This window comes from Ursus arctos, unplaced genomic scaffold, assembly GCF_023065955.2.
Source record: "Ursus arctos isolate Adak ecotype North America unplaced genomic scaffold, UrsArc2.0 scaffold_8, whole genome shotgun sequence".
Classification (NCBI taxonomy): Eukaryota; Metazoa; Chordata; class Mammalia; order Carnivora; family Ursidae; genus Ursus; species Ursus arctos.
Genome location: NW_026623100.1, coordinates 12,318,791 through 12,342,452, shown reverse-complemented (window position 1 = coordinate 12,342,452; position 23,662 = coordinate 12,318,791). Strand labels below are relative to the sequence as shown.

Genomic DNA, 23,662 nt, shown 5'->3' with positions numbered 1-23,662 from the left:
CAGAGCTTGTGTGTTTTTCTGCAAGAAATAGAAACTCTGACTAATAGGAACTTAAAGCATAAGAAGTGTTGCTTACTAAGAAGTCTTGAGGTGGGCAGTTATCAAGCTGGCTTTGCCACTCCGAGATGCCAGGGCTCTGGGTCAGCGTCTAAATTGTGTTTTGCTCCTTATGGTTGCAAGATGGCTGCCATAGCGCCAGATATCACATCTTCTTAAGACTCCCTCCAAAGTGAGGATGTAGGGTGAAAGTCAAAGTGGAAAGAGCTCTCTTCATGTACTTTTCTTATTTGATCAGGGATGAAAAAAAAATCTTTCTCAGAAGCTTTCCCTGCTCCCTAAAACCCCCACAGTCCCTACAACTCGTCGCAAGCTTTTCTTGTACCTTGTGAACCAGAACTGGGTTACATGAATCTTTTGAGTCACTGAGGAGGCTGGGAAAGCATCTCTTTTTCAGCCTCTATGATCAGAAGAGGGCAAGAGAGAAGAGAGTTGAGAATGGCCTTTGGGTGGTAAATTAACACAGTGTTTTATTTTAGAAGGGTAGCTGAAGATCAGACAAGGCGGCCATGAATGTTTTCTCTGTTGTTACAAGAGCTCACTACCTCCCAGACTCTTGCTAGGTCCTCTGGCTGGTCACCCTGGGGTTGTGGGGACATCCCTCTTCCCTAGGGGCTGCTCATCCACACCCCCCCCCCCAGAATGACAAGGCTGTCCCCATGCTGGATGGTGAAAGAATAGCCTCAATTTCCTCAACGAAGCATCACAAGGTTCATTGCATCAGAGATTCCAGGGCAAGGAGGAGAGCTGAACCTTGTCACAGACAATCAGTAAGTTTTCCTGGTCTGTCTTGGTGCCCGGCCCTGGGGGAAGCAGGAGTCTGTCCCTTGTGAGCTAATCATCTGGGTAACCCCGGCTGCCATTTAGAATTACCTAGAAAAAGCCTTAAACATATCCCTGCTCAAAAACCTCAAACCCCCAGTCTAATCTTCAGAGAAACTGGTATTCAACAAATTCGTGTAAAGAGGCATCCAGCAATATACCCGACCAGCACTCCTCAAAAGCAAGGGAAGTTGGAGAAACTGCCATGTCTGTACAGGGATGCAGTGACTAAATGTAATGTGGCATATCCTGGATGGATTCCTGGAACAGAAAGAGAATGTTGGGTAAAAACAAAGGGACGCTGAATAAAGCATGGACTTCAGCTAGTCATAATCTATCAATATTGGATTATTAATTGTAACTAAAGTGCCATACTAATGCTCATTGCTAATAATAGAGGGAATGTATATGGGCCACAAGGGATGTATGGAAACTCTTTGTACTATACATTCAATTTTTAAAAAAAGATTTTATTTATTTATTTGAGAAAAAGAGTACATGCGCACATGAGGAAGGGATGGGAAAGGGAAAGAGGGAGAGAGAGAAGCAGACTCCCCACTGAGCAGGGAGCCTGACACAGGGCTTGATCCCAGGGCCCATGAGATCATGACCTGAGCTGAAGGCAGATGCTTAACTGACCGAGCCACCAAGGCACCCCTGGGGTCTGACACATTTTGGTTCAAATTCTAGCTCTGCTACTTAGTAATTGAGTGAGGTTTACATTAATCAGGATAGGTTAAGTTATGCCACAGTAACAGACAGCCCCCAGGTCCCAGTGGCTTGAAACAACAAAGACGTACTCCCACACGCAAAGCCTTGTTCCATGTCTAATGACTCTGTGCCGCTGTCTTCCATGTGAAGACCCTGTGGTCCACACCATATCGACACAGCCTTCCCTAATCACTGTGGAGAGGGGAGAAAACGAGGGGGTCAAGTGTTAGACCTATATCACGTCCATTCACATTTCATTGGCTGTGGAAAGTCACATCACCTCATCTAACTTCAAGAGGGCTGAAAAGTACCGTCCATCCATGTTCCCGGAAAGAAAGGGGAATGAGATGTTGGTAAACAATAATAATTTGGACAAGCAAATTAACCTGTTTCCACAGCAGTTTGTTCATCAGTAAAATGGGGATAGTGATACTCATCTTAAGAGATTGTCGTGGGGAGTGAACAGGCTGGGCTGTTCCAAGTACACAATCCTCTTGGTTAACTGATTGGTTCAGCGACGGGCACGCAACCTGAGACACCAGTCAGTTTTGCTTGAGATTCGGTTCCTAGATTCTGGAGAGCCTCTCTTCCTCTAAAATACCGAGCAATGGGAATCAAGAGAGCCTGAAGCTCTTGCACATAATAAGTGATTATTATTTGTCTTGATAAAAAGTAAACTCCGGGAACTGTGAGAGTCTCCAGTTCCATCTGGTCTAAGACTAAACTACCCAAGGAGGTTTTCTAGAATAAGTTCCCCACTGAGAAAAAAAACAATTCATTTATTCCCACTGAATTGGGCAGATTCCCTGTTACACGGATTCGCGGAGCTCTGTGAGTTCCCTCCATCATTGGTAACACTTGGTAATTAAATATATACAGATACTAATCACTCCACAAAATTTAGGATTCGAGACACACTGTATTTTAAAATTTCCCCGATTAAATTTCATCCAACTAAAGCTGGGTTTGTCAACGTTATAGAGAGTTGGTGAAGAAGGTTATAGGAGGGCCCTAGGGTTTGCCCCACCCATGAAAATCTATTTCGTGGGCCTTAACTGTCAATCCATGGTTGACCCTGGCTGCCCACATGGTCCATGCTGAGGGGGAGCCTCTACCCTGAGGCAGTCTTGACCTGGGACCTTCCTCGAGGTTTCCGAGCGTCGGCTCTTGGGGTCCAGTTCTCATAGGCACAGAGCATCCCCTGCCCACCTCAGCAATGCTATGGGGGCCAATCTCTGGTGTCCATGTCCCCAGGCCCCACAGGAACACCAACACTTCTCCCCTTTGCTCCCCTAAAGGCCATACTCCTCTCCTGGGCCTCCTGATAGACACCTCGTTAAACCACCAGATGGGCACAGGCCCCCCCAAATCTCAGGGCAGCCCACCCCTGCCTGACAACTTCTCCATTTGGCCGGAAACACAGACCAAAGACTGTTACTTCCCTCACCGTGATAAGGAAAGCTCAAACCTCAAGAACTCAAAAGCCAACTCTTCCAGAAGGGTAAAGGAAAAGGTGCATATTTCCTCTTGTATCCTGATAAGCCAGCAACCTAAAAGGTGGAAAAAGGAGACCCAGCTTGTCAACAGCTTGTTCCGCTATTCACGTTGGCCTCGAGCCCACCTGCCACACATCTCCGTCTGTGGGAACAGGAGGTCCTAGCGGGTGGTGTTGATTTACTTGTCATTGGATCGTGGTCTGTAGCTCAGAACATGAGCAGTGGGTCTCAATACATCTTAGTTCTATAATTACTTATTAATCAGAACTCTTTCTGCGCTAAGTGACAGAAATCCAAACTGGATTAGTTTTCTTCTTAAGAAGGTAATTGGCTCTTGTAACAGGAAAACTGAAGGTCGGCAGGGCTTTTGGCAAGACTAGAATGATGTGGTAGAGTCAGATTTTCTCTCTGGCTCTTTGGCCTTCTTTCCTCTCTGTGTTGGTTTCATTCTTCTATCGGCTTCTTTCTTGCGTCCTTGGGCAATGGCTCCAGCAGCTTCAGGCTCTCTTGTTTCCCATTGTTCAGTATCTTAGAGGGGGAGAGACTCTCTTTCCAGCATCCAAAGCTTGAATCTCAAGCAAGACTTATCATATTATGTATCTGCCCCTGAACCAATTACTTGGCCAAGGGGCCTGTGTACTCAGAATGGCCACTTGGGTCACATGCCACCCTCTGGGTGATGGTAGGGAGGCCCCATGAGAAAGAGCTTCACCAGGAAGAGGGATGGCTCCTCTGATAAAAACGGGAGCTATGATCAAGCAAAGAAAAAAGGGCTCCGCGCAGGCAGACAGAAACAGCAGGGCGTCCCCTACGGACAATGTAGGAAGCTACAGCTGGTGGACATATATTCAGTTAGGTTCAGTCACGAGGGTGTAATAGTTAGGGTAAGCCAGATGCTGTAACGAACAACCCCCACATCTCAATGACTTACCTGTCAATCCATGGTTGTCCCTGGTGCTGTCCACATGGGGCTTGCTCATGCCACAGTCCAAAACAGGGTCATCCAGCCGTGGTTTCATGCAGTCATCCAGGGACCCATTCTCCCTCTTTTTCTTTTCTTTTATTTTTTAAGGTTTTATTCATTTATTTGAGAGAGAGAGCACGAGTGAGGGCAGGGGCAGAGGGAGAGGGAGAGGGATAAGCAGGCTCCCCACTGAGCGGGAGCCTGACATGGGACTCCATCCCAGGACTCTGGGATCATGACATGAGCCGAAAGCAGACACTTAACTGACTGAGCCACCCAGCGGCCCCCAGTCTCCCTCCCGTTAGTGACTTTCTTATCCTCCCAGGCTCTGGAATCCTGTGCTTCTAACTGCACAGATGGGGAAAGGGGGAGCCCATGGAAGATCCTGCAGGAAGTCTGGAGGAATTGGTGTTTATCACTCCTGCCCAACATCCATTGACCAGAACTTGGTAACTGCAAGGTAGGCTAGAAAATGTTCTCAAGAAGAGAAGCAAACAGTGTTTGGTGAGTTCATGAGTTCATCGTCTCTGCCAGATTGAGGGCGGGTCCTCACAGGACCAAGATGGGTTTTGAGAGGAGGTGGGCGAGGCAGGGAAGGTTACAACGGGCCTAGAACTCAAGGCTGCCAGCCTCTACCTTCCAGATTGTCCACCTTGGGCAGGTCACTGTCCCTCTCTGAGCCTCAGTCTCCCCATCTGTCAAATATAACATAACCCCCTCTATAGCCCCTTCCTATGCAAACATTTTCTGCTTCTGTGTTCTACCCGCTGCCTAAAAGCTCCAAAGCCTTTCCCAGCTATCAGTTTCTATGCTCTTATCATCTCTGATCTCCCCTTTAACTTCACAATGTCCCCCCATCCAAGCCCTCCTTTCCCCTTCTCTGCTTTATCTTTCTTCATAGCACCAATGATATACCAAATGCTTTTCTCATTTATTCATCCTCTCTCTGTACAAGAATGTAAGTGCCAAGAGGTCACAGCTTTTTGTTAGTTCACTACTATATCCCCAGTACCTATAAAGTGTTTGGCATATTGTAAGCACTCAGTAAATATTTGTCGAAATGAATGAATGAATGAATGAATGAATTAAATTGAAAACCTTTCTCAGAATAGCAAGCTGTCTAAAATTCATAACAGAACAACACTGCCATCTGGTGCCAGACACTGGAATTGCAAGCACAAAGTATGGTTGGTAGAGGGGAGTCTCTGAAGACCTGTCTTGTCAAACCCACCCTATTTCGTTGCTTAAAGTACCATGGTCTGACTTTGGCCATTTGGATGTCTCAACAGCCCCATGGGGTCTGACTTTCTGCCCCATGTGTGCTCCTCTCCAGATCACTAGATGAGACCCGACTAAGCCAGTTATAACGTCCTCCAATGCACCCATCACTCAAAGCTCGCTCTGATGCTGCTGAAATCAACATGGAGAATGCTCTCTCTCCACATGATGAAGTATCAGAAAAAGGATCCCAGTCCTGAGAGAGGACAAAAGAGAGACTATCTGAGGTGAGACAAATAAAACGACCAAAGGAAGAAGCAGCATTTGGGGAGGAGCCAGGAGACTAGACCCCACCTCCAACCTGACCTCAAACTCACTTTGGTTTCCTCATCTGCAAGATGATGGCACTGACTAGATCGACTCTAGCCCCTATTTAGCCTAGGCCCAAAGTTCTTAAGAAGGAACAGAAAGGTCATAGTTACTATACTTCCAATATCTGGAGTGAATGCCTAGGAAAAGAGGTGAGTGGCTCCCTCACTTGTCAGAAGCTGGTGTCCTTTCTTGGGGGTCTCCTCTTTACAAGACAGTTGTTCTGATGCAGTGCCAGCCTCCCCTAGAGGACTTGGCTGCTTACAGGAGATTCCCTCGCAAAGCCTCACCCCTGCCTGGCCCAGCCCTGGTGAGAGTGGCCTAGTGCCCTCAGTGCCATGGCAACCGGGCCCCACCCCCAACACATGCAGGTTTTGTTTGCCTTTCTCCTTTCAATAGCCTAAGGGTTGATTCCTGTTGATCTCTGATTTCCTTCAGCCACGTTTGCTTCTTCAAGTCTTCATTCAGATTGGCTGCCCCAGGTTAAAGGGAAGTGGCCTTTGATGGACTTTTGTCCCTTCTTCCAGACCCTTGCCCATCGGTGACAGGGGCAGCTTTGGTGGCTCTAGTGATGCCAGAGTTCTTCCCTGCTGGCCTCTGCCCTCGCTCAGGCCAGCCCAGCTGTGTGGAGCACCTTCCAGGATGTGTGGGATATAGAAGATAGCTTCGGCCTCTGTCCCCAAAGGGCTACCTGGAGGGACATAGCACATGCCGAACAGCAAACGAGCCATGAGAGTGTATGTGTGAGAAAGCATCAAAATAAGGGGTTCAGGGGCACCTGGGTGACGCAGTCATTAAGAGTCTGCCTTTGGCTCAGGGCGTGATCCCAGCGTTCTGGGATCGAGCCCCACATCAGGCTCCTCCGCTGGGAGCCTGCTTCTTCCTCTCCCACTCCCCCTGCTTGTGTTCCCTCTCTCGCTGGCTCTCTCTCTGTGTCAAACAAATAAATAAAAATCTTAAAAAAAAAAAAAAACCAAGGGGTTCAGGCTGAAGGGGTTGTTGACTGGGAAGCCTTCCTGGAGGAGGGGGGATTCCCACAGCCTCTGAGTTCATAGAGTATCTGAAACCTCGGAGCACACCTTTGTCCCAGGAAATCTTAGCACCCAGAGTCAGGGAGAGAGACAAACGTGAGCATCCTCCCATGTGGATGTCAGTGAGATACAACCCCGGCCACCTGTGACACTGGAGCATCCGGATGCCCAGAACACTCACAGCCCTACAGAGACCCACTGTTCTCCTTCCATCTTCCTCCTCCTCTGCTTCCCCTGCCACTACCAGAGACTCCTCTCCTCTGGGCTTAGTCAGGGGCCCGGCTGTATTTACTGCCTCCCTTTCCTTCCCTGCATTTGCTCTGCTTCTGCGACTCCTCCCAACTGGCAACGCTTCCCACTTACTCCTAGGAGTGTTCATCCAATGGAATAATGAGCCAGATTGCCCCTTGTCAGTTCATTAGTACCACCATCTTTTTCTACATTCTCCTCTGTGGCACCAAGAGAGGCTGGGAACTACAATTCCCAGAATTCCTTTGGTTGTATGGCTCCATCTTAGAGCTGCCAAGAAGAGGCCCTGGTTCCATATTTGGCAGATGGAAGAAAAACAGAGAAGTCATCGTTAAATCTAAATACAGATAAGGAGTTTTCCATGAGAATTTAGCAGGTAAATTAATATGTGCTACAAGTGTAAAATACGTACTAGATTTTGAAGAGTTTGTACCAGAAAAAGGTAAAATATCTCAATAATTTTTTTATATTGTTCCCATTTATTTTTGATACATTGGGTTAAATAAAATACATTATCAAAACTAATTTGGTCTGTTTCTTTTACTTTTTTAATGTGATTATGGAAATTTTAAAATTGCATATGTAGCTCAGCTTATATTTCTGTTAGACAGAGCTGGACTAAAGTGTGCAGAGAGTGGATGGAAAATAAACACACAAACACTTCATAGCCACATGAGACAATAAACAATGTCACAGTGTGGAATGCAACTCAAGAGTGGTGCACGTGTCAAGAGTTAGGAGCTCAAAGGAGGAAAAGAGGTCTCTGAGGGCTCTGGAGTAGGGAAGGCAGTGTTGGGGAGTGTGTGGCAGGGGTGAAGGGCGTTGACGCCATTCCAGGAGTGGATGCAGTGCGCCCAGGAATGGATAACTCGGGCTTGGCAAGATGTGGAAGTCTTGGGATCTCAAGCAAATGTGAAGGAAAGGGTCTTGGTTTCCACTTGTGCCTTCAGTCATGACTCCGTTCATTCCACCCTGTGGCCCAGAGTTTTGTGGGAATGAAAGAGGCAGGCAAGAAGATACTGAGCTGAATGCCGGGGACATGGGTGCCATTTCCGAGGGTGCCAGAGGGCCTTTGAACACCAGGTCACAGTGCAAACTCAAACACAGGCCCAAACGCCTCCTCTGGCTTTGTCTAGAATGGGCTCATGGTAGGACCACGTTTTCCAGGAGTGCTGCAGTCAGAGGTCCAGGTTCCAGCAGGGCAAGGTGTGCCCTCCCTGAGACCCCTTCCAAGCAGGTTTCTGGTGGTTGTAGACCTGAGTCTTGGAGAAAGTCACAGGGTAAAACAGGTGTTTCTGTCCGAGATGAACTCCCTCCATCTGGGTATCATGAAGGGTGGCAGAACGAGGCCATGGGGACAGGAAGCACGAAGCCATGGCTTGAAAGTGCATGTGCTTGCCTTTTGCCGAATTTTTGCCGTGGCTGTCCCTGGTTGGCAGTGGGATCTTTCTGAGAAAAGCTGGGACCTCCGTGGTCCTGGCCTGGTCCTTTGGGACTGACCACCTGGAGCGAGCAGGGAGCGGCTGGTGCTGAGTCCAAGTTGGATGTTGAATCATTTCAGGAAGGGCCACCTGTGGTTTCCAGCCTAGAAACTGGACCACAGGAGTGTTGGTCAAGGCCAGCCAGGCCAGAGGGGGACCCAGAGCCCCCAGTGGAGCATGACCAAGTGGTCACAAAACAGCACGAATCCCCAAAGCCTGAAAGTGTGTTGCCTCCTTGTTGGGAGATCTTTGAAAACAGGACAGCTTTTCCACCATTGCTCAACGGCCCTTCACATTCGCTTCCAGAAAGAGGAAGACTTAGCCCCGTAAATCCTTCCTGAGCACCTGTTACCCAACACTGAATCAGGCACCATGGGGGAAATGCAAGGAAGAGTAGAGAATCTTTCAAACTCAGGGTGGGAAGAGACTGAAGAGGTCACAGAGACTTCCCTGAGACTGAGGAAGACTTCTCAAGGTAGAAATTCCTTCAGCAACATCCCTGGCAATTCGACGTGGCCTCGGTCCTCTGAGAGCAAACCGTGCAACAAAACTAAAGACATAAGCAGCCTTTGGAGGACTGGCCCAGTGTGTGAAGAGATTCTGAAGGGCACAGACCTGACTATAAATGCCAGCGAGCCCTGAGCCAGGGGCGGTCAGGGTGACAGGGATGGCCCTCGGGCCTGGGAACAGGCAGGAAGGTCCTCCTGGACCAGGGACTAAAAGTGGGCCATGAAGGACACGTGGACTCTGTGGTCAGAAAAAGAGAGGGGGATGTGAAGTGGTTAGAAGGAGGAGAGGGAGGAGAGAGGAGGAAGAGGAAGGGGAAGAAGAAGGAGGAAGAGGAGGAGGGGAAACCCAGGGAGAAGTGATTTGAGAGGGAGCAGGAAGTTCTCCAACCCCAAAATCTCTATTGCTTAAAATCTCACCACGAAAGGACAGTCTCTCATTCTTTACTTTCATCTTTCAAAATGAAGCTTTTCTTGCGGAGACAACATGGGAGCACCCTAACAGGACGTAAGACGCTGAAAATCACACAACAGGCAGGAGCAGAATGAAGCAAACGGCCACAGCCACGATTTGCCAAAGATCGGCCAGTCGGACCAGCTGCTGGTCATGGCCACAAAAATGCTCCGCCAGTCCGGGGGAGAGAGAGGTTGGGTTCATGCAGGGGCTCAGAGTCGGAGTAGATCTTCACCCCACTGACGTCAGGAAAACCCTGACATTTCCCCCCTGAAGCTCAGTCCTCCAGACAAACCTTCAGAGTAGAATGAGAAGCAAGGGCTCCTCGGTGATCTCAACTTCCTTTCCAAAGGGCTCATGGGAGAAAAGCCCTGGAGACAGTTTCATTAGCAGAGCTGTTAAGCCCCCAGTCTCTGGAGTGAAACTGCTTGAGTTTGAGTCCTGGCTCTACTGTCCGGATCTAAGACCTTGACCCCCATCTCTCCGAAGCCCAGTTTCCTCATTTGTGAGATGAGGCTGCTGGGAGTACTGTATTCCACAGAGTGGTTGTAAAGGTTAAACAATATAACGCACTTGTCCTTAGAACACCACACATTATCCCGGATGATGCCTGTTCTTTATTACCACCGATTTCCTGCAACCGGCCAACAAAGACTCCCTTGGAGGTTTCAGACTATGACGGAGTCTGTCTAGCCAGAACAACCCTTTTTAGCATCATTTCCCCCATCATTCCGTACTTACTGAACACCTACTGTGAGCAGGACTTTATAAGAAGTATAAACAGCACAAGGATAGCACAGAAAGCTATCCTGTCTTGAAAGAATGTACCTCAGCGGGCACGGAAAGACACACACGACGCAGTGGACGGAGCTGTATGCTGGACCTACAAGGCCCCGCATCATTTAGGCTTTGGTTAGGCTGCAAGTAACCAGATCATCCCAAACGACAGTGGCTTCACCAAGGCAGAAGTGTCTTGCTCTCACCTAGGAACACGGTCAGAGGCAAGCAGTCCAGGCTGGTTTTGTGGCTCAACAAGCGTTCAGGGTTCAGGACACCCTCAGCGTAGGGGTCTCGCTCACCACCGCACGTGCTCCTTAAGCTCCAGTCCAGCCATCTTCCTCTTCGTCAATATCCCCATCCCCCGCCGGAGCCAGGCTGAGAGAGCACATCCTATGTGCCAGGAGCCATTCAAGTCACTCTTCAAATATTCATTCATGGAGTCCTGACAATGGCCCTATTATGTCAATATTATTTTCATCTCTATTTTATTGCTAAGGAAACTGTGGCACAAGAGGATTATGTAACTTGCCCAAGGTCACACAACGAGGTGGATTTCAACTCAGGGCCGGGAGTTTAACTCAGTCTGGCTCCAGAGTCCCGCTACTAGGAAGAAGCAAGGAAGGGCATTCCTTACCCTTTAATGACACTTCGTCCAGAACTTAGTCACGTGGCCATATCCAGCTGCAGGGGAGGCTGGGAAATGTAGTCTTTATTCAGGACAGCAAAAACTGGGAGTTCTATTACTAAGAAAGATGGGGAAACAGGTTTGAGGGACCAGTTTGCAGTCTGGGGGTATGGACCCCCAGAATTTCATTCCCTCTCCCATAGAGCGGCACCACAGCAATAATTCTGTATAACGTGACCTCCCCTCCTTCCCTTACGCTCCTGAACTGGGGCCAAGAGGGAGATCCCATCTTTTCACGTTGGACAGTGGTGTGCACTCTCGGGTGCTGTGGGCAGCAGAGCTCAGTCAAGTTTTCAAGGCTACAGTCTACAAAGAAAACAATTAAGTGGATGTTCTGAGAGATAATGCTGCCCCAGCCAGCTTCCAGCTTCCAGCTGCCAACACCAGGGCTTCTGAAGGTCCTGCTGCATTCCTGCCCTTGGGTGCCAAAGACCCACCCCGAAGTCTGTGATAAAAGTCCCCTTGTTTGGCTCAGTGGGTTTCCGACAATTGCCCAATTACCATCAAAGGGTTTTGTTGTTGTTTTTTAAGATTTTATTCATTTATTTGAGAGAGAGAGAGAGAGCACATGCATGCACACATATGTGTACACACACACACACACACACACACACACACACACAAGCAGGGGTAGGGGCAGAGGGAGAAGCAGACTCCTGGCTGAGCAGGGAGCTTAACCCTGGGCTCGATCTCAGGACCCCTGCATCATGACCTGAGCCAAAGGCAGACTCTTAACCAGATGAGCCACCCAGGCGCCCCTGTCATCAAAGGATTCTGAGTCCACAACCAGGCAAATGTGGTCAGTGCTGTTAGCAGTGTTAAGGAAATGCTCTGAAGTCTGGAGGTCTGGCCTAGGGGATCAGAGGAAGCTTCGCAATCTGGGGTATTCTTAGCTATAGCTATTCTTAGACACATACAGTGCTGACCACATGTCAGACACTCTTCCACTTTATACCCAGTCTCACTTAATCCTCAAATACCAAGTGAGGCAGGCCCTACTGCTATTACACCCATTTTACAGATAAGCAAACCAAGGCATAGAAGGGTTAAGTGACAAAAGGTCCAACACTAGAATTAATAGAAGTGGGTCTTTTTCCAGTTAGTCTGGGTCTGGCTCCCAAGGTCTTAACCATCATTTGGGTTTGGGTGTTCCATGTCTGGGCGGAATCTTGAACAAAGGGTGGGACTTTCTGCAGGGCAGGGGCGGGACTGTCCACACCAAGCAGAAGGCACGTGGGACGCACGCCATGAAGTCAGTAAGTACAAGGCTGATGGGGGGGGGGGGTCTGGAACAGTTGCAACACACAGGTTCTAAGGAGCAAGAGTGCGCAACCAGGCGGGAAAGCGGGGTTGGGAGTCAATTCAAGGTGGGGACTGTGAATCTATGCTGAAGAGTTTGGGGGGTAATTTGGAGGCACTGGGGAGCCATTGAGAGTTTTGGAATCAGGAAGTAACATGCTCCGGGCCTGGTTTTGGGATGATTGCTCAGGAATATGAACTATATGACTGGAAGCGGGAAGACAGTCGGGAGGCCCCTACAAGAAACAATCCAATACATGGGATTTCAAGAGGGATGGGGAAGGGAAGATGGAGACGCGACTTCTTGGGGTCAAGAAGAAGAACTCCGGGGTGCCTGGGATACTAAGGAGAGAGAAGTGCCAAAGGCAATTCCAGAAAGACTGTGCCCGCTGGTGGGGTGGAGTGGGGGACACGGGAAGAATGGGTTCTGGTTGGACGGCATGAGTTTGAGCGGCTTCCAGGACACGCAGAACCTTTCCGGCAGAAACATGGAAACATGGAAAAGAAGTCTGAGCGAGAAAAGCAGCTCTGAGGTCAGATTCCGAGCGTGCTCCCCGAAGCTGCGGGCACAGATGACACCCCCAGGAGAGACCCTTGCCCCGAACCTACGGGGAGGCAGCAGGAGGCGTAGCCAGGGGCTGGAGGCAGCCGGCTAGGTGATGCGAGGATAACCAGGCTCGTGCACGCCCTGGAAGACCAGAACACACTCTCAAAGAGGAAGGCAGGACCCCCGCTGCCAAAACTGGTGGGGGCAGGAGGGCAGGCGGGCGGGGAGGGGTTCAGTTCCCTGCTGGCCTCGCCCCGTGAGAGTCCCCACAGCCTTCTTGTTGCCCTGGAAATGGCTCCAGTGCTGAGGATCTGCAGAGTCAACTTCTTCAGATTTATGATGGAAAATGGCCCCAGGGACTGGGCCAATTTATTGCTCACAAACGGATTCCAACTTGTCCATTAAAGTGCCTCATTCTGGTCCCAACACCTGGGCATGTTCACACCTCTGGTGAGGAGTCGGGCCTGCCCAGATAAATAGAGTGTGGGCTCGGCTCTGCGGGGAGCAGTACGACCCCCGAAGGAGGCCAGGCGGCCCTCAGAGCCAGGACCACCCCATCCACACCGCCTTGGGAGACAGAGGCAAGGCCTCTGGCGGTCCCCTGCCCCAGCCTGTCCTAGGCTCCGTGAGGCAGGCCGCATCCCCCAGGAGGGCCCTGGGCCCCATGGGGTCACAGAGGACTGGGGAGCAAGGCTTGGCTATCAAGGCCCAGCTCTGCCAATTAAGAACTGTGTGATCTTGAGCAAACTCCTTGGTCTGGGACTGTTCCCTGTTCTGTAGAGAGCAAAGGAATGTCTACTGAGCGTAAGGTCACAGGACAAGATTTGCAGAGCCACCTCCCCCAGTTTGTCTCCTTCCTCAGCCCCCTGGCCCTCCTTCCCCAGCCTCGAAGCTGCAGCCTCCACTCCCAGGCAGGCCTCCATTATCCCCCCCAGGCCCCTCAGCTAGCAACTTAGAAAACCACCGCAGCCTCTCCAGGAAACGGGGCATGGTGAGGGCCCAACCTGGGAAAGGGCCTGCTCACAGTCAGAACCTTCCAGCTGCCCAGGTGGAAACGGAGGCTGGTGGGCTGGACCAGGAGGCCTGTGAGGGAGTGGCCAGGGCCCTCACCTCCCTGAGCCGCTGGTCTGGCAGGCTAACGGGTAACCCACGGTGTCCTCCCCAGCTTCACACTCTGTTTTGCTGCTGCTTCTCTATCATTCTAATCCCACTATCTCCATCGTCTTTACTGGTCTGTATGAATACGGGAGCAATGGACCAATTGTGAAACGATGCAGAATTCTTCATGCTCTTGCCTAATTTCTACCTCCTCCACCCTCAGCTCAGCCCCAGGCAGGTTTATTTTCTTTGCTGCACTTCTTTTAAAAAAAAAAAAAATGGGATTGGAGCCAGGATGGAGAAACAGATTGGAGATTTCACTGTTTCCATTGACACTCTGGCCGCCCCCCTCCCCCTCTTCTCTGGAATCCACCCTGGGCAGAGTGTGAGAAGTCATTTCCCAAAGGGAGACATTACCCTCTCGACTGCTGGGCATTTGGCCCCTTCACCCCATTTCCAGTGTGTGTTGGGGAGGGGGGCGCTGGGGTGGGGGGTGCATCCCAAGGCAGCTGCTGAGGCAGATAAAGAGAGTTCAGATGTGTCCCAGTGCCCCCCATACTCCAGCCCTCACATATGCGCACCCTGTGACAAGGTCATTAGCCAAGGTGGTGAATGCCAAAATCACTCATCAGCTCCAACCCAGACCCCTGGCGGGTCATGGGGGCAAGGGGTGGGGGTGGGGAGGCTTGTGATTGGCAGAAGACTCAGTTCTTAAGAAGTTTCTACAGTGTGTAGGGGCGTCTGGGTAGTGCAGTCGTTAAGCGTCTGCCTTCGGCTCAGGGCGTGATCCCGGCGTTCTGGGATCGAGCCCCACATCAGGCTCCTCCGCTGGAAGCCTGCTTCTTCCTCTCCCACTCCCCCTGCTTGTGTTCCCTCTCTCGCTGGCTGTCTCTGTCAAATAAATAAATAAAATCTTTAAAAAAAAAAAAGTTTAAGAAGTTTCTACAGTGTGTAGCTAGGGAGACAAGATTGCTAATAGGAATCATTTAGAAACAAAATAAGAGGTAGAATTTTAAAATCTGAGGTTCTAGAAACGAGTCTTATCAGTGTTTGCAGGGACCCAGTGGGTGTCTGGTGGAGTCCTGGAAGGTGTGAGAGCAGGGCCTGTTCAGCTGCCATGGGAGGAAGTGGGTGAGGGAGAGCAACTGGAGGAAAGAGGCGATCTCGGTCACCCCACACAGAGCCCCTAAGCACCCAATCGTGAGACCATGTCTCAACACAGTGACCAGCCATGCCCAGATAAGGCCAAGCGGGCTGGCTCCTCTTGGATCTACTTGAGGAGGCTGAAGCTTGGGCTTTTGTGTGGCAAGAAGCTTAAATTTCAAGGAGAGTTATAAGCACACACCTGATTTATCTACCCATGGACCCTCATTGTGGTGGAGGCCCAGGAATGCCCAGAGGGGTGAGGCCTGAAGGGGGGACCAGGTGGTGCCAGAGCCAAGCCCTCCCACCCCCTCAGTGTGCTGGAATGGGGGTGGGTGATGTGAACTCACCCGTTTCTTGGCTGGAGGACAAGGAGATAATGTGAGACAGTGATCACTCGGGTAGCAGAAGATGAGCCAGAAGATATGTCTCAGCCACTTGCAGAAGAAGCCCCACCCTCACCTCAAGAGACCCCAGAGGCCCTGCAGTCTCCGATTAAAGAATTTGGGTCCCCTCCTAATACCTCCATTCCCCTCATCAGCATAGAGGCAACCGAGAAGACTAGCCCCCCGATACACTTGACTAATCTTTCCAGAGCAGAGGCCGGAGGCCCTGGAATCATTCCCAGATGCACCCTGTCCAATGTGGCCCCACTCTGCAAGCCTGCAAGAGGATGGGAGGAAGCCCAGAGCGTGCCACCCAAGATAAAGGTTTCCGTCTGATTTTGTGGTTCAGCTGAAGTCGTGTTCTTAATAGCCCAAATAAACAGTTTTCAGCCTGGAGGCCAAGACACGCCAAAACACGCCACTTCCATTTCCAGCACCAACGGGGGGCCACAGGCACAAACCCATTTTCTAAGTCACGGCCAGCCCTAAACAGTGCCCAGTGGGCCACGGCAGCCAGCAGGGAGGGCCGGCTACCAGTTGTGTGGCCCTGGGCTGACAGCCACGAGGCAGGGCTGGACTGTGGAAGTTCTCCTGCCAGGGAGACAGGAGACCTTCACTCTCGGGCACCATCACCCCTGGGGACCTCGCTCAAGCTGCTTCTTCCCACCGGCCTCGGTTTCTGCATCTGTAAAATGGGAGAGGACTAACACTGTAGTTCTAAGAGCATGTCCCTTTCAGCAACAGCACCACTTAAGAAGCTGTTGGAAATACAAATTCTCAGGCGCCACCCCTACTGGATCAGAACCTCTCAGGCAGGACCCAGAAATCTGTGATTCTGCGGGCAGCTAATGTGAGGTCTACATATGTCTGTCTGGCTCTAACATTTTAATGAGCCGTACTTCTTTTACTCATGAGAGCTATTCACAGGTTATATTCTACCCTTGAAAGAAGGGCCAGCCTTTCCTTTGGGAAAGACGGAGAGCTCAGACTTGTCGCCCATTCCAGTCTGGTCAGGGGTTAGCATCACCCAAGCTCTGGGCTCTGTTGGAACTCTGCCCTGGGTCCTTTTGTGCTCTGGAATCTGCCCCAGGCTCAGAACTCTGGATTCGGGGTGTGGCCTGGCTGTTAGCAGCCCAGAGGAGCCAAGGCCAGGCAGCCCCCCAGCGGCTGGCACACGGCAGGAAAACCTCACTTCCAGACCACCGGGTGAGCTCCACCAGGAGACTTTTGAGAAGCTGAGGGGCTAAAAAGAGTACCCGCAAGCTCTAGAGATTGTCGGCATCAGTGAAAGAACCAAATTCCATTTCCTTACTTCTAGCCTTTACAGAGCTAGAAGCCCCGAGGAGAGCACCCCACAGAGGGCCATGGGCTGTAGGTGTATAGTTTCTCTGCAAGGAACTTCTAAATGCAGGCAAGGCCACTGGGCCCACGTGGGGAGTTATGAGCACGCCTCCGTGGCTTTGATCTGGGTCCTGCTTCTGCCACAGGGACATCCGTGGACATCCCACTGTCCCAGCATCATGGTCCCCTGACTGGTCTTTAGGAGCTTGTTTCCTGGGAAACACTAGCTCTGGAAACAGTGCAGGCCAGCTCACAAACCGACTGCAGGACAGGCCTAGGTCAAGGAGGGCTGGGGAGGGGGGCCGGTCAGCTTGTCTCAGAGTGTAAGGGGACTCTGGGAGCTGGGCCCAGAAACCTGGTGGGGACGAGGGCCAGCAGGAATGGGAGGCAGAAGCTGGACGGGCTACAGACCATCACAGCCTAACCAGCCCCCTTGGCTTCTCTAGCACAGGCTGGCTTCAGGGGGGCTGCTCTCTGGCGGGGATGGAAAGGGATTGGCAAAAACAGACTGTGGGGCCCATCACTAATATCTTCCTCTTTGGGCCCTGGAGCCACTGAACCACGGGGCTCATTTTCACTGAAACATGCTTTCCCCAGATTTCTGGAGCCTGTGATTAAGGTAACATAGCTAGTTACTAGCACTCAGGGAAGAAGCGAGGCTGGGAGAGGGAGGAGGGAGGGCCCACTGACACATCTGTCACTAATCACAGGGAAAGGCTCAGACCAAAACTCATTTCGGACCCAGAGCCTCTGGGCCTGTTTTGGGAAAGTTGACTAATCCCATAAGCCTGCCCACCAGGCAATTTTTCTGCCTGGCTTCCAAGTGGGAGTGGGAGAGAGCCCTGGGGGCCACTGTCCCGCTGAGGAATGTATTCTCTTAAAGGGGAAAAGCCACCTTCGTTAGGCTTTGTTCCACAGAAGTCTGTGGTTTGGGGGTGTCAGCGGTTGCGCCTGCGCCAGGTGGAGGCCAGCCCTTGAAGCAGGAGACGAGGAAAGGGTGCGGGGGCGCTGTCTTCATGGTGGGGAGCAGGACCATGGCCCCCGCACGCGCCTGCTGCTCAGACCTGGGCTGGGACCAGCCGCTCAGCCTTGCCAGGGAGCTCTTACAGATGCAGGACCTCGGTGCCCCCTGACCTGCATGGGATCCTGGCCTGGACGCCTCCCGTGCGGGGCTGGGCCACTTGGTGGATGGAGATGAGCAGAGCACCCCCAAGCCCCTCCAAGAACCGCCGATCTTTTCAATCCAGACAATTTGGGTGGGAAGTGACAAGCGTCCTCATCTTAGTCCACATACCCAGTGCCGTGGAGACCCCCGTTCAGGGCACAGGCCCTCCAGGCAGCAGCCTGGCACGCGTGCAGACTCGTGCACACACACGTGCACACTCACGCACACGCTCACCCCCCACCCCACAGTGACTTCAGCGCACCAACCCCGCAGCACACAAACAATACAAATTAAGACCAGAGCCTCTCCGAGTCGCAAGCAGCCAAGTTCCAGGAAAGCTGTGTGCAAGCTAGATTTGTCTCAGATTTTCCCTTTGTTCGATATTATCGATGTGTTGGCCTGGTAGTGGGGGGAGCAGGAAGTTTGACAGGAAAATACTTTTTTTTGAATCACCCTTGAAAAGAAAGGAATCCTCTCGGATTCTAGAGACAAAGAAAACAATAGTCTCATAGTCATACCTCACCAGTACCGCTCAGAGACCTCTGCTGTAGAGAAACCCAAGTGCTCCCTCCTGTTGTCTTCCAACGAGGTGTGGGAAAGGAGCGACGATGTCTCCTAGGGAAATTTTTTGGTAAACTGCCTTAAGCCAGCTTCTTCCTGTGAGTGTCCCATGGTGATCTTTGACACCCCCAAACTCCCCCCCCCCCCCCCCCCCGCCCAAGCAGGATCAGCTGTCCAGCTGGCAATAAGCATGCGCTGTCTCTTTAAGAGCATGGCCTGAGAGTTTGTTTACTGGGACGTTTGTTTGGGGCTTGGTGGGAGGAAAGCAAGAAGATAAAAGCCGGTTGGGATACTAGAAAGAACAAAAAAGAAAAAAAAAAAAAAAGGAAAGAAAGAAAAAAGCCAGAATGCAAGAGAAAGCAAGATTACAAAAGCTAGTTAGGTCCAGAGGGAAAATTTATTTTTGCAATAAGGATTCCAGTCCCCTGGGGACTGTTTCCAGTTTCCACTGAGCAAGTTAATCACCCAATGCTTAAGTTTGATCAAACACAATTCGATGAGTCCAACTGGGGGAGCCCAGGCCCACTGAGGGCCGCCTGCAGGCTCAGTCAGGGCCCCCCGCCCCTCCCTGGGCAGGAGGGTTAGACTGAGCTTGGAAGGAGGACAGGGTGGGGGTGACCTGGAGACAAACCCGCAGCTCGGCCTGGGGGACGGAAGGTCCCCACCTGGGCTCTGGCTAGGGGCTTCCGGACCCCAGGATCCCTGCGCTGCTGGCGTCTTTGTGGGCCGGGCATGTGCGCACAAAGGTAGACAGTATTCCTGGGAGAGAAACCCCAGCTTTCGTGGCTTCTCGCAGGTCTCCCGTGGTGTTTGGGACCAGCAAGAAGAGTCCATTTGGGGTCAGGCCCGAATGAAGACCCCTGAGATATGAGGTGGGCCGCGGGGACCCTTTGCTTTAGCTGTGCCAGCGGATGTGTTTCTGAGAGTGGCCCAAGAGCCGGGACGGGAGAGGCAAGGCTGGGAAAGAGGGAGGTTTGGGGCTTAGCCGGAGTCCAGAGTCCAAACACGGTTGACTCAGAGTGAGCGTGCAGATTGGGAGAACCCCACAGGCTCACCCCCACTCTCTGGGGAGGCTGTTCTGGGTGCAAGGTAAGCCCATCCATATACCAACAGGCCAGGCACAGAGCACCCACGCAGACTGCTCTTTCCTACCCAGCCCCCCAGAACAGCATGCTCCCACAGATACGGATCTGCCCACACTGGCTCTTTGAGGCCGTGCCTCTGCAGGGAGGACAGCTGAGGGCTCTGGGTCATGCTGAGGACACTGTCCAGCCTGGCCTGGGCAGGCAGAGGCAACCAGGCCCTTCTCGGGGGACAGCTGGGCCAGGGTGTTCCTGGAACCGTTTCCTAGAATTTTCCTTCATGTCATATTCTGAGGATTCGGGAACAGTCTCTAAGTGGATAATCCCATTGAGACCACTTCAAGCGCTAGCTGCACCAGCTCCAAAGCATGTCCTGTCTGCTGGCAGTGGGGGCGGGGCGGGGGGGGTGATGTGGGACAGAGATCAGGTCAGCTCCAGGCCATGGGACTGGGCATTCGTGCTTCTGCGCCTTCACACCTCACTCCCCCTCAAAGACCCCAACCCCTAGAGTCCTGACCCTGGAAGTTCAGGGCACCTCTGTCCCCACGGGCAGGGGTCCCAGGAGGAGCTCCCTCGTTAGGGAAAAGTTGCTGGTTGTGAGACCGAACCCCATTCGCCAGGAAATTGGGTGATTACACTTGCCTCAAATTCTCAAAGCAAAATACCGTAGCCTGAGGTCTGTTTGATTTCTCCTGGGGGAGCCAAGGACAGTTTGTTCAGAAGTTTGTGCGACTGTGTTTCTTGAGGGGAGGGGCTGTACCGCACGCCCCCAGAATGTTCTTCAGCACTGATGAAGTATTGCTGTATCAAGCACAGGGGCTTGTGCAAAACAGCAATTTAACACACGTGTGTTGGGTCAGAGGATGGAAAGGTAGGCCGTGGGACGGACTAGATCTGAGCCTCCTACACATTCTTCCGTTTGAGGTTCCATGCCAGCCAGTTCAGAGGGCAAGGCCTAAAGAGAGGGGAGCTGTCCCAGCGAGGTACGGGGCCCTTGAGGGAGTACCCCTGGGGGAAGAAGAGGGAGCAACAGCAAAGCACCAGTTGGTTAAATCAAAATCCCAACAGCCCCAAAAACCCTCTCCACAGGGCCTGGCAGGGATGGGGCCAAACTGTCCACTTGCTCAAAACCTGCCACAGGATCCCAGGCTCCCAAGCCGCTTCCACGATGCCCTGTCAAGCCGCCTCTTGCTAAATAAACCAGCCTTTGTGTGTGTGTGTCCTGGAGGAGAGAGAATGGACTGGGGGAGGGGGAGGATCTGTTTGTCAAAATAGACCTCCTGAATGCTTTGAAGAGCCTGCAGTTTGGATGAGTAAATATTTTCCCGTTCAGATGAAAGGTGCAATCATCGCCGGTTTTTAATTACTTTAATTAGAAAAGATTGCCTGAATCTTGTACTTATCTGTACTATTGTGGGAACTGCCAGAAAATGAAGTGCAGGGAAAACAGGTGGAGTTTGACCTTTGCTCTAAGCATCTTGAATTTCTTCTAGGCTGGTAATTAAGAAGAATCAGGGGAAGTTCCTTGCAGAATCTAGGAAACGCAAACACACACACAATCGTAGACACGAGGGCACGCCGGCGCGCGCTCTCTCTCCCACACATACTCACACACGTGCACACATACACACACACACAGACACACATTCTCATGCACATGTGTGCACATGGGTGGAGGGAAACATGGACCCCAGCGTGGCAGACCAGAAAGTTCCAACTTTGAGAGCGGTATCCTGCTCCCGGCCCTGAGAGGTGGCTTAATGAGTTTCCCAGGGTGGCCTGAAATGATTAATTAAGCAGACAACCCCTCACGCCCTCCCCACACAACGGAAACCCAGTAACGGTCTGTTTGGGGAGGGAGCAGCAGGGGCCCCGATTCCCGGGGCGGTTGGGGACGTGGTGTAAGAGCCAGGAGCCCCAGATAAGGGGTGATAGCAACGGCCTGTAACGGCCACCAAGGCTCACCCTGCCCAAGCTGCGGCTAGAGGCCCTGCCTCTGCTCCTGGCCTCTGGCCTCCGGCTCCGCGTCTGGGTACTGCCCAAGCCCAAGGGATCCTTGGCAAAGTGGCAGAGCAGGCATCTCTGGCCTCCCTTCCTGCCCATTTCTACTGTGCACTATTTCTGGGCTCCCAATTGGACGCTGCAAAGGGATTCTGGACACTGCCTGGGTATCCGGACCCACAGGGGCAGAGCACCAGAGGAAAGGAAAGAGGAAGAGAGGGTGAGGGACTCCTCTGAGGCTTCCCTCCCAGGTCACCCTTGTCAGGGGAAACTGCTGTCTTTCAGGGGTGTCGGGGGCGGGCAGGGGTAGGGCCCCTCATTAACCATCCACCGATTCAACAAACATGTACCGAGCACTTCCAGTGTTCCAGATGCAATGGGGAGCTGTGGTATGACATACACACCCCTGGGCCCAAGCCATGGGGATCCAGATTTTGTTGCCCTAAGAGAGTCCTGGAATCCAGGTGATTCTCATGGACAAACAGGGCTCAGTGCTCACATGTCCAGAGACACCAGGTTTCTGCATCTGTACCCTAGACCCGCGCTCCCCAGAACCCTATGGATGTTTCTGTCGGAAAGTATCCCAAGGATTCAGCTGGAGTGCTGAACATCGGGGCCTTTTCTTCCACAGACAAGGGCATGGCCTTCCTTCCCAGACAGTCACGTCCCCCTGGGATTGGGACAAGAGCAGGACAAAGGTTTCTGGCATAAGAAACTCCCAGCTGGGGGTTTGAAATCTGTCCTGGGCCTTGTAAACAGGCCTTGCAAAGGGGACAGGGGCTCCGAAGCCGGCCCTGGCCCAGCCAGTCTGAAGGGGCAGAGGGGGTGGAGGTGGGGAGCAGGCAGAGCTAGGAACACTGTTTTCCTTTCTAAAACGCTCCAGGGGCTTGGGCAGGATTTCCAGCCTGGTGTTTACAGCATTTGCAGCCACGTCCATGACCGTGTCTGATTGTACATGTGTCTTTCTCTCCAGCTGTCTGTCTGTGTGTTAGCGTGCTCTAGCTGAAAGTCTCATCACCGCTGGGTCTGTAGGAGGCCCTCGGAGGAAAATGGCTCCGGCCTCCACTGTGCGAGCTCTTCCACCTCAAAACATGGCTAAAATAAACCTTGCTGAAAAAGCTTTCACAACAATTTTTTTCCTGTCCCTGGCACGGGCAATAACACCAGCGGGTCTCCACGGTCAATTTAGGAAGCTTGGGAAAACACTGCTTGTAATTAAAAGTCTAGAAGGGCCTCAATTAGGGCAGTGTTTGCCCTGCCAGGCCCGTTCCCAAACCCCACTCGGCAGCATTCCTCTCCTGGCTGGAAAAGCCTTTGATTCACACCAAATGTTCAGTGGCCACACTGGACCGGGCCTTGGCACAGCCTCCTCTGCCAGCTGCTCAGGACACAGGCGGGCCTCGGCCCCGAAGCCTGGGACCCGGAGCTTTGTCAGCTGAGGCTGGTGCAGCAGGCCCAGCGGCTGTCCCCGCCGTCTGAGCTCCCAGCCCCTCCCGGAGAGATGGGGCACCCAGGCCACCCAGCACCGCCCCCTGACCAAGGTAGCTGTGCTCCCTCTAAGAAGTAAAGGCAGGATCTCAGGCCTATCTTAGGCCGAGGCAGCTGTGGTCGACACAGAGAGAGGGTGGTGTGGACGGACAGTGAGGGACACCCCCACTGCTCCTTCTTACTCCACCGAAATCCTCTCCATCTGAGCCGAAGCCTGTCTTGACCTACAGCCGCCTCAGGATATGTCGCCGGAGGGCTCCAGACTATTTCCCCCAAACCAGAGAATACGGGGCCTGGCTGGGAGGGTCGGGAAAGAGTCCAAACCTCTGACCTCTTGAATCCCTATGGATTAAAGACAAGGAGTTTAACTGGGACAGGGCCCAGGGGGCAATGTTTGCCCCCTCCCTTTGGCAGGGATGGGCAGCCAATGACAGAAACACGGGGGCAGAGGGTGTTGCCTCCTCCCTGGAGCAAAGGCTCAGGCCCTCGACTGGGTGACTGGGCGGGGTGGTGGGAGAGAGAGGCGCTGAGTCAGCTCAGGAGCAAGCCTCTTTTCCCTCCCAGGACACACTTGAGCGTGCGTATGCCCACGTGTTTGTGCACACACACACACACACACACGCACACACACGGAGGCCACAAACGGGTCCTCAGTGTCCCAGACCACAGCCGTCTCCCCAAACTCACATTCCTACCCAGGCTCATGCTGACACCCATTCGCAATCACA

The 23,662-nt window shown here is 52.3% G+C and overlaps 1 long non-coding RNA gene across 1 annotated transcript in view; it reads right to left on the bottom strand.

Annotated features, from left to right (window-relative positions):
- Positions 1-18,479, bottom strand: part of LOC123000251 (uncharacterized) — a 65,473-nt gene extending 46,994 nt beyond the window's left edge. The window contains exon 1 of the long non-coding RNA XR_007190852.2: positions 18,321-18,479. This is a non-coding gene — a long non-coding RNA (uncharacterized LOC123000251). The remainder of the gene's footprint in view (positions 1-18,320) is intronic.
- Between the last annotated feature and the right edge of the window lie 5,183 nt (positions 18,480-23,662).